Below are 11,206 nucleotides of genomic sequence, written 5' to 3'. Positions count from 1 at the left end.
TAGGACTATGGGGGAATTTGTTTTTATCACAACAGGAAGTTCTCTGGAACCTTCTAGGGCCACCAGTGGTGATGTCCAAGCAGGTCTCTGAAATTCCTCAAACTAGCAATTGTCTAGTTTGACTTGCTCTGAATCTAAATGAAAAGTTGTGCGGAGAAACCAGATCACGATGAGCACCAGTTAAAGGTGACTGGCCATGGCCTTCGTTCATCGATGCTCGAACTCAAATCTAGTGGCTCTATCTTAAGTGAGGTTAGACGGTAGAAAGAGTCCTCAACAACACAGGGTAGTGGGGTCTGGAATGCCAGTGACTTCAAGACAGGAAAATGTTAGAATCCTGCACAGAGGGGAGAATCCTGTGGGGAGGTGTGTTATCCATTTATATAAGACCAATCCCCTCATTCAGCAATTGCAGGTTACATGTTTTCTAGTGTTTTGGTGCTAGGCTAAGGACAAGTACTTGAATAGAATGACTTAGAAGGCCTCAGACAAACTTAAAGAACATCAGCATGTATTACTTGCCCTCAAAGAACCTCTTGCAGAATAGGCTTGTCATTGGATATAATGCTGAATGTCAAGAATTTACACAAAGAGCTCAAACTGAGAAGAATCAAAGACAAGTCACACAAGCATCACTGTACTTCATGCTCTGTTTCAGTGACCTGGTTAACAATCATGCCCTGAACACTGAGTCATGAGGGGCTCTCTGAGCCCTCCATGGCCCATCGTTTCTATCACCCTACCCTAAGAATAAACACTCCCTTTGTCATAAGCAAGTGTGGGACATGCTTGGAGATTGCCCATCATAGCCAGCAATCAGTAGATCCTTTCCACCCTCAGTCCTCCTCCCCTGTCTGACCTTGTTACACATTTTCAAGGTCTTTTTTCTCAATACTGGAGATTGAATATGGAACCTTAGATGTTCTGCTTTGGTTCTTTTGAAAGTTTGGAAAAGTGAGAAGGATTTGGAGAGAAACAAGGGAAGGGAGACTGTGATCATAATAATATAATGCATAAAAATCATTGTTTTCAATATAAAAAGAAATCTCATTTAATCACCATGGATAATTTCCTGGATATCTGAGCCACCTTTTTGTACTCTTTATGAATGAATTTATTTAAAACATGGGCTGAGGAGGTGACTCTGTGGTAGATCTCTTTTTTTCATGCCCAAGACCTTGGGTTTCATGCCCAGTACTGCCAGTAAATAAGTATTCATCCTGCACTTTGTGCTTGGTAGCCATCTCACAAAAATGTATACTTGCTTTAGGAAGATGTCTTAAAAAAGAAAAAAAGAAAAAAGAAAAAGGGGTAAGGAAAATTGGTGGGTCCAGAAACAAATGAAGGCTGGGAATCCCAACTCTGTCCATTGACACTCATGAACATCCTCTTCCTCATCACAGGTTTTCCATCTTAAAATGGAATGAGCGATTCATGTTCCCTCTGTCTCATTGGGTTGTTGTGAGGCTCAGTAGAAATTGTAAATGAACAGGAGCATTCTGAACTGTAAAATTCCATAGAAATAGGAGTCGGATGCAATATGATGTGGTGGAAAAACACTGAACTGAGAGTCACAGGTTAAGAGGGGGCCCAAGGGCAGTCTACCACTTGCTCACCCTTGTCCTTTGAACAAATCAAGTGACCTAAGTTTCCTTATCTATTAAAAGAAAAAAGTCTTGTTATGAGAACAGACAAACCACACATAAAAGCATCAATCACTGGCTCCTGGTACCAAGCAGAGCCTTACGCTGCATCAGTTCATTAGTTTGCCTCAAATGAGAGGAGAGCAAGAAAGATGGTGAACCAAAAGGAGAGTCGCTTGGTCTGAGCAAGCTTGAAGGCTCTGGCAGACATCATGAGAAATTAAAGTCGGCCGGGGGGGAGGGGGGAGGGCACTGTGAGTGGGACAAGGAGATGGAAAGAGACAAATGAGGAGTCTGGGCTCCAGAGAGTCATTTATGACCACTAATGATTTCAGAGACAGAGAGAAAGAGGAAGACACAGAGAGAGAGACAGAGATAAAGAGAAAGACAGAGACAGACAGAGAGACAGAGACAGAAAGAGAGAGAGAGAGAGAGAGAGAGAGAGAGAGAGAGAGAGAGAGAGAAAGAGAGAAGGTCCCATGTGAGAAGTAGCTCAGGAGTATGGAAACCTACAGAGTAGTTGGGTGCTTTGCCCCAGGGCAAGAGGCTAACTGGATGGGATGGAATGTATGTACAAGGGGGTCAAAGCTTGATTAGTACCGCCTTAAGCAAAGCTGGAGCTCAGAACAGGCTCTGTTTAGATTTCTTTGCCTTTGTATCGGTCAACTATACATATAAAATCAATTGTTTCAATACCTGACAGCTAAAAACAAAAATAAACATTTATTATCTCAAGAATAGAAATGGGAGGTAGCTAGTTCAGAATCTGGGTAGAGACCAAACTACAAAGTTGGAGTAAAGGTGCTGGGTGGTGCTCCAATACCTGAGGGTATGACTTAGCCTGAGGGGTGTGCTTGCAAAACAGATACACAAAGCTCTTGAGTGAAGATGATACAGATCAAGAGTTGGGGACCCCAGGTCCTCATGTGGAACCTCCATGGATGCTTGAGAGAGCTCATGACATGGCACTTTGTCCTCAGAGTATTCAACAGATAGCAAGAAAAAAGCTGCAACATCCCAGTCTCAAAAGATACACCTGCCACTTCCACATGCTCTCTCACTCATACTAATACAGCTATTGCCTCTGAATGGAAACATTCCTTCCTGTAGGGAGAATGGAAGCACACAAGATTCTGAACGTTCATACAACCTACAAGCCTACACCCACCCCTGCCAGATTTAAAAAAAAAAAATAGTAAGTATTTGCTAGACGAAAAGAAACTGTCCTGTAGAGTTCCTTACAAATTTCACTAGAGCCATCTTCGAGTCTGGATTGCCATAACAAAGAGAATGTGATGTTGAAGCTGCCATTGGTTAAAAGTCAGCCTGAGCTACAGTGTGAGGGCTAATTCTCCTCCCTGAATTTCCAGAATAAACAATCCCTGTTGAAATCCTAATTTTAGACTCCTTTCACTTCTGACTTCTAGAAGAATAAGAAGGTAAGTTTGTAGTTATTTTATTATAGCTGCAGAAGGAAATAAATACACACTCTCTTAAGAGTTCCTAACTGGAGCTTAAAGAGAGATGGAAACAGAGATGAAGAAATAAAGGTGAAAGAGGGGATGAAGGAGACAGAGCGCCTTAGTGAACTACCTCAGAGACAACCACCTTCTGGCAAAACAAAGTGAGAGCCCCAATTCTCTGGTCTCTGGAGCTGTCTCGGGGAAAGGAATGCGTTCACAACCCAAATGCAGATGGCAAGAGGAATCAAAGGGGACCAGAGAAGTTTGGCCATTGGTGGCAGGCCTGTAGACTCCACAAGAAGTAAAAGAATGTAACTAGTTCTGTGTGACCTCCAAGGGCTTACTCCAAGATGATCATTCTGAAAATTCTTCCCTCAAGGAGAGAGACAGAAACAGAGACAGAGAGACAGAAACAAACAGAGAGAGAGAGAGAGAGAGAGAGAGAGAGAGAGAGAGAGAGAGAGAGTCAGAAACCAGTAAAAACAAATCTCTGGAAATCTGAAGAAGCTGAGAAGAAGGGTGTGCAGAAAAGGTCTTTCTATCAAAAGCTTATGAAGAAGATGCTCAGAGTCTACAGACAAAAAAAAACATTCTTGTGCTCTGCCACTGGCCAACTATGCCTGAGTTACTATAGCTTCTGCCCTCACATCTTCCACTTCTACAACAAGGGCAAAGAATGTGATGAGAGTGATCTTGAAGCAGAAGCCTAGGGGGTGGGGGACTGCAGAGATGGCTCAGAGGTTAAGAGCACTGCCTGCTCTTCCAGAGGTCCTGATTGAGTTCAATTCCTAGCAACCACATGGCAGCTCACAACCATCTATAATGGGATCTGATGCCTTCTTCTGGTGTGTCTGAAGACAGTGAGAATGGACTCACATACATAAAATAAATAAATAAATCGGAGGAGGAAGAGGAGGAGGAGGAGGAAGAAAAGGAGGAAGAAGAGGAGGAAGAAGAGGAGGAGGAGGAGAAAAGGAGTTTGTGGAGTGGAAGCCATACACTTCTCTAAGAATCTCAGCTTGCTCGTTCTTCCCAATGACTCAGGGTCAACTCTTCAGGCCTCAGTTTCTCAATCAATAGGTGAATGCATGTGGTATATTCTATACCACAGGCATACAGCAAGCAAATAAGAAATGTTACATGTTTTTGTTTCATTCAGAAGGCATTTACTGGGTAATTACTTTATATAACGTAGTGTAGATGCTAGATAAATAGGACTGTCTCAGGTTTTGACGCGTTTATGAGCCAATAGAAGACACAGAATCTATGGGACATCTATGTCAGGCAAGAGAACCCTAAGATTTTAGGGCTTTCTGATAGTAAACTAAAGGTCACTACTGAAGAAAGATGACCTTCACCCATGTGACCACTTTGTGAGTGCTAACTAATCTAAGGAAGATAAACAAGGGGGAGTCTGGTTTTTCCTTTTCTACACCACAGTGTCCCCAGCCATAAGAGAACAATTTTTCTTGACTGATATAAAGATTTCTGCAAAATAGGACCTACAACATGGCTCAGCAGAAAAGGGCAATTGCCACAAACCTGATAGCTTGGGTTTGACCCCTGGGATGCACAAGGTAGGGGAGAACCAACTCTAACCTCAACATATACACCACAGTACATGCATGACTATGCATATATACATATATACAAATAAATAAATGTAGTAAAATTGTTAAGATTTCTGCAAAAATAATTCCAATGGAAGTGGCTCTATGGATGTCCCTTTTGTTCTTATTATGAGGAACCCAACCTGTGCAATTCTGAAGTTCTTTAGTCCTGACTCCCTCAGAGCTCTTACAAGCTGTCTCCTCTTAACTCTGACGTATGACCACAAAAGTGACAGGATCTTTCTCATGCCAGAGGTTGCTGTGAAGTCTACAACTATTACAGGGTGTGCTGGGGCCTAGTAAACACTCAGGAAAAGAGATATGGAGTGCATTCTCCTTCAGAGAGAAGCCGAATAACCTTAAAGACCCTCTCTGTTCCTCTCCATCTTCTCCAGCTCACCTCACTGACGTTGCTCTGGAGTGAATGGCGGCAGCTGTGGCTTACCGAATAAGCAAAAGAGCAGTTCCTGGTCCAGGAGAAGTGTCATCCAGGCCACCCATGGCATCATCTGCTCTGTATATTGCCACTTCCAGGCAGTTTCTCAGGGGCCCCCACTCTGTTTTGCCACAAAGGCAGTGCCCCCATTTCCAATTCTCACTGATCTGGAATCAGAGTCTGTCTACAGCTCAGCTTCGGGCGGGTCAAGAAGGCACAAATGCCCTGTCCATTGATATAATCACATGGTTTCCCAGAAGAACAAGAATAACACAAGTGTCTGGGTATGTTCACCCTGTGCTGGAGCTACAATGAGAGGTTCTCTTAAGGAGTTGGTATTGCAGTTCTGCCTACTTGCTGGATAAGAAGCAGAGCTAAAGCAATGCAGTAACTATCGAGTTTAGGAGAATCGGGATCTGAAGACAATTACCTCACTGGAAGCCCGACTCCCCTCCAGGCCATGTAGGCACACTGCCTTGGAAGAACAAGAGACTCTATATCTTGGCATGTCCATCCAGGCTGCAATTGGGCCTCAGGACCCTGGTCCCTTCTTCATTTTTCAGTCCCTTATCCAGTGCTCCCTCAAGGCCTTTGAGGAGCTAGCTGGCCCTGAGCCAGCACTGGGGAGAAGGTCGCTCAAGCAAGTACTTCCCAGAGTCTCCACACCATCCCTGGGGAAGGGTTTCTGGAAGGAGAACAATAAAGCCTTTAAACCTCTCACAACCCTCCCTCCCAGGTAAAGAATCCAAACAAGACAAGAGGAAAAGGGGCCACAGAGAAGCACACTTTGCTCCTATGCCAAGCCAGTTTAGAGTCCAGAGGACTGGAGCCCAACAAGTTACAACTTACCAGAAGCCTTCCCTCCAGCTGCACCAACCAGTTAATTATGAGGGCAGGGAAGAGCTCAAACTTTTTTGTATCGGTGCATTTTTCTTCTGCTCTCTTCCTCCATCCCCTCCCTTCCCATTTCTTCTTTTCTTCATCCTCTAGTTTTGAGCAACATAGTCCCACAAGAATGGATGGGTTAGCAGAGTGCACTGAGTACATAATCTATAGGCTGCCTGGACCTTCCCAAAGCAAAAGAGTGGAACTTACCTCTTTACACACAATCACGGATCATGATCAGTAGCCTCAGAAAATGAGAACAAATGGCTTGGACCTTTCACTTTTGAATAGCAATCTTTAAAAGTCCCCCTCTCTCTCTTTTAGAAGAGATGCATATTAATGTACATAGGAACATAGAATATCTATTGTCAGGGCTAGAGAGTGGAGTTCAGTGGTTAGGACAATTTCCTGTTCTTACAGATGACCAGAAATGAGTCACCAGCTCCTGTGTTGGGTGGTTCACATCTATGACTCCAACTACAAGAGGACTGACACCCTCTTCTGAACTCTATGGGAAAGCACACAGATGTTACACAAACACATACACACATGCACACACACACACACACATAAATCCTATAAACAAAAGGTTATCTATTATCTCAACAACTTGGATCACACACTATGGGTAATCCAGTGAGCACTAAACTCTTGTTGTTTCCAAAGGCAACACCTTAAGGTCTTTGTGAATACACAAATTTAAGGAAATTGAAATGTCAGAGGCAATCCCAAGAATATTTGCTATGAGCTTTTATTGTTGTTCATGGTTTCTCTGTTTTGTTGGTACAGATTTTATACTCTAGCCCAAGATGGTCAGAAACTTACTATGTAGCCCCAACAGGCCTCAAATTCACAGCATGCCTTAGTCTCCTTCCCAAGCACTAGAGCTACAGGTGTGAGCAATGCCCAGGCTTATAAAGAGATTCTTAACTCTAATCTAATCTCCATCAGCATAGGTTTCTGGGAGGGATTGTCTAAGTGACACTAAGGGATGAGTGAGGTGTGATCCACATTAGAGAAGAAGACACTGAGAGAAATGGACTCTCTGGCTTTGTCAATGTCCTTATCTACAGAGGAGTTAAATATGTGATGAAGAAAATGCTTTGAAGGGTCCACAGAGGACTGGTTGATGCTCAGCTTGGCCAGAAGATGAAGGCACAGAAAAAGCCTTTCTAGGTGAGCCCCCCAGCTAGACCACACCCATCAACTGGGACAGCTTCTCTTTGGTCCATATGGCCTTTTCCTGGAATATTGTGCTATTAGAATTGCAGCTGAGACCTACAAGTCCCCAGACAAGTTATCGAAGAAAGGGAGGGATGGTCACTTGCCCGGGCAATGCAGGAACATTTGGTTCCAAAGTAGGAGTCTTACCTTACAAATAGGAAGAGCTCACTATAATTGGAAAACTGTAGCCAGTCTGCCTCACTCTTGTCCCTCATTTGACACTACTTAATTCTGGTCAAGTCCTCTGACCACTAGCATCAAAAATATCAGGGGATGTGTGTTAAACAGAAAGATCCAGGTGCCACCATTCCAAGCCAATCAAAGAGCTCTGGTCAGCTGTTCAGACTTCAGTACAACTTGTAATGCTGACCCCTTTCCTCTGTCCTCCAGGACTCAGCCAGCGGTTAAAAGACCTTCTTCCCATGCCCCTATTCACAACTCAGAGCCAGCTATGCCCCATTATGTTAAGTCTACCATCTTTCCTCCTACCAAGGACTGACCCTGCCAGACTTCAGTAAGTCCCAGCCCGAAACCTTTGCTTGCCACACTCATGAAGCAGTTGCTGTACTGCCCTCTTGCACTGGAGTTGGAGCCTCTGAGATGGGATTTACTTTCCCTCAATTAGTAGCAAGTTCTTGCAGCTCTTTCCTCATATTCTTTCTCCAAAGAAGGGAAAGAGTGTGATGAGAGCAGTCTGGAATCAAAAGAAGTGGGAGTGGGGTGCACACTTCTCTAAAACGCTCGCCTTATACATTTTTCCAAATGACCTAGTGGGGAATTTAATTAAGAGCAATCAGTCAAATTTTGGATGGATGTTGGAATTCTCCAACAATCCTCTGGGACTTGAGAAAGGTTTGGAAATACAGAGTTGGTAATTGTACAATCATTTAAAATAGAAAAACTAGAAACACCAAAATGACCTCTAACCCAGCCTTGGCTTCCCTTCATGACACAGATGAGCAACTGACACACCCTACCCATCTGCCTCGGTATCTTTCTTCTCATGTGCAAGAGTATGCACATCTCATTTCCATGGAAACCAGAAGATTTTAAGTCTCTAGGAAGGGATGTCAGAGTCAACAAACAAACTACAGGATGCTCAGTTTGATTTGTAGTTTTTATCAACAACAAATAATTTTTATTTAAGTATGTCACAAACATTGAATGAGACAGGTGTATACTAAAATCTGATCTTTGTCTAAATCTCAAATTTAACTAAGCATTCTACATTTTATCTGGCTTTTCTATCCCTAAGGCATGTAGCTCTAGGCACCTCATAGAGGAATTATCACCTAGACCCACAGAGATGGGCACTTTCCTCTAAACATAACCTTGAGATGTTGACTCTTCCCTGTTTTCACAGTCCTCTGAAATTTACCCCAGCTATCTAAAGAACAAAAGACTCTTCTCAGATCTCCAACCATCTGCCCAGCTGCAAATCTCACTCAGGAATGTGATCCATGACTCAAAGGATAGGAAAGATGGGATGCTCAAACCCACAAAATGTCAATGGCCTTTAGCATCCCAAATGGTTATTATTATTTTACCCATTCTAAAGTCTTCCTTTGCTTCAGTCCTGGGAGAGGAAGTTTGGGTTAGGAAGAGTTAACACAAATGGCTCACCTAAGATGTTTAATTCCCAGGTGTTAGGAAAAAAAGAAAAAGAAATATTTCCAATCTTTTTTCTAGTTTCTAGGTAACATCACAGAGATTTCCTGTACAGTGCTGTTCAGCTCATTCTCCAAGGAGTGTTCTGTGCCTATTACAAATGCTCCCCAACCCTGTACTCAGTACAAACTGACGGTAGTCATGGAAAGCTAGTCTCAGAATATCTTGAATGCCTATGCCCCAAAAACAACTTGGAAGACTATGATCTCTTTAAGCTGGTGATCTCTCTTGCCTAAAAGAAAAAGAAAAAAAACAAAAGGTCTCCCAGCTTCCTGAGAGGACTCCTAGAAGCATCTTCCACCAGGCTCCTCCTCCCCTGTTGGACATGTGTGAACAAGTCTCTCCCATGTCTTTGACTCATTCTGAAATGAACTCTCCCCAGAACTCAGGTGTCTGTGACAGCTTGGCAGTGAGCCTGGAAAGGTCAAGGAAGGATGCATTTCCTCCAAGTCTCCAAAGTTAACTTGTCTTAGCGATTTACCATTGCAGCCAGCCTTTTTGGCTTCAGCTTCAAGGTGGACAGAATGAATTCACCATCCAAGTATTGTTGGGCATACAAAGTCTCATGACTTCTCAAGAGTATAGGGTAAAGACCCAAAACATCAGTGTCTTACATGAACAAGATATGGCTTAAAGCTTTCAAGTGATCATAGTTCACTGGTAGAGCACTTTTTTTGGCATGGCCAAGGCTATGGGTTCCATCCCAACCATCACGGGAATACAAATGAGGAGCCAGGTATATGGCTCAATGATAAAGTACATGTTGGCTTACAGATAGGACTCTTCCCTAGTATGTACGGGGCCCTTGGTTCAGCACCCAGTATCAAGGGGGAAAAAATGAAATGAAATCAAGTTGGTAGGTCCCCAGGCCTCTCCACTGAAAAGTTCAGAGTCTTTAGAGTCAGGGGGACAAATGATCTCAGCATTCCTAGATCCCAAGTGATTTAAAGAAAATAAGCCACAAGGCCCCCTGGAAAAAAAGAGAAATAGAAGTGTTCAAAGTACCACATGAGTAACAGTGTTTGACACCCCAGGAGATTCCTATAAGTGATATATGTCTAACATGGAAACTAAAAGGAAAACAAATACTTCGTGTGTGGCCATAAGAATGGCCACTCGGTGAAGACCAAAATTCCAACACCCATCAATGGAAGAAAGAAGTCTTTATGATATCCAGACACCACTCAAACTCAGAAAATCTAGGAAGATGCTTGAATAAAATCTCTTTGGATGACAAAGAACAGAAACACAGCTAGTTCCGAGAATACACTGAGAGGAAAAACAGCATTACCACCCATGAAGAACTAGAACTTTCAGTCAGAACCCCCTATCCACTTACCGTGTTGTATGCTTAGAATCTGACATGTACTGTCCTGCTTTGTAAGCCTTCCAAGTCTGCACTGTAAGCTAAATTATTCATATTTTATAGGCTAAGACAAAAAAAGCCAGAAGTCCCAAATAGCATGAAGGTCATTCAGTTTGTAAAGGAACTCTGGCCCAGCTCTGGCCTCGACTATCTGCTGCCCAGTATTGAAGTCAGCTGCTGAACAAGGCTTTTCCTCTGCAGACAGAGTCCAATGAAATGTGGCCTTAAAGGGCAGTCTACTCTGCAAATCACTCTAATGAAGGAAGGATAGGAAGGAAAAGGAATGTCAGAAAATGGAAAAGTGTAAGAGAAGAAATCTCACCGAATTGAGAACAGTAGGTGGAGACATGGGGTGGTACAGAAAAACAGATCCAAGGCCAAAGCACTCATTTTAAAGGACTACATTTTGTCCCCTTTGTTCCAATACAAGAAGCACCTGTTAAAGAAAGAGAGAGAGAGAAAGAGACAGAGACAGAGAGACAGAGAGAGTGAAAAACTAACTCTGCAGTTGTTCAGCAACATGCAGAACAAGAACCCTTAGTTCGGAGCCAGGTGAAGAGTGTCTTCTATTCTCTCATTGCCCCAACATTTTTATTTCTAAGGAAGAGGGGCAAAAACTCGCCCAGACACTTTACACAGAAGACAAGAAAACTCAAGTTTCACTTGAACTTTAGGAAAGTTAAAGGCAAACATGACGAAGTTGACAGCAGGGCCACTATGGGCTCAGGACAGTCATTCTCAAAGACAGAGAGAGACAGCAAGAGATCAAACTCAGGCCCTGAAGAGAAATCACAAAGAAGATTTTAAAAAAATGGAATACACACTTTCACAGAGGCCTAAATACACACACACACACACACACACAGAGAGAGAGAGAGAGAGAGAGAGAGAGAGAGAGAGAGAGAGAGAGA

This window comes from Grammomys surdaster, unplaced genomic scaffold (genome assembly GCF_004785775.1).
Source record: "Grammomys surdaster isolate TR1022 unplaced genomic scaffold, NIH_TR_1.0 126546, whole genome shotgun sequence".
Classification (NCBI taxonomy): domain Eukaryota; kingdom Metazoa; phylum Chordata; class Mammalia; order Rodentia; family Muridae; genus Grammomys; species Grammomys surdaster.
Note: the sequence above shows the minus strand (reverse complement) of the source record.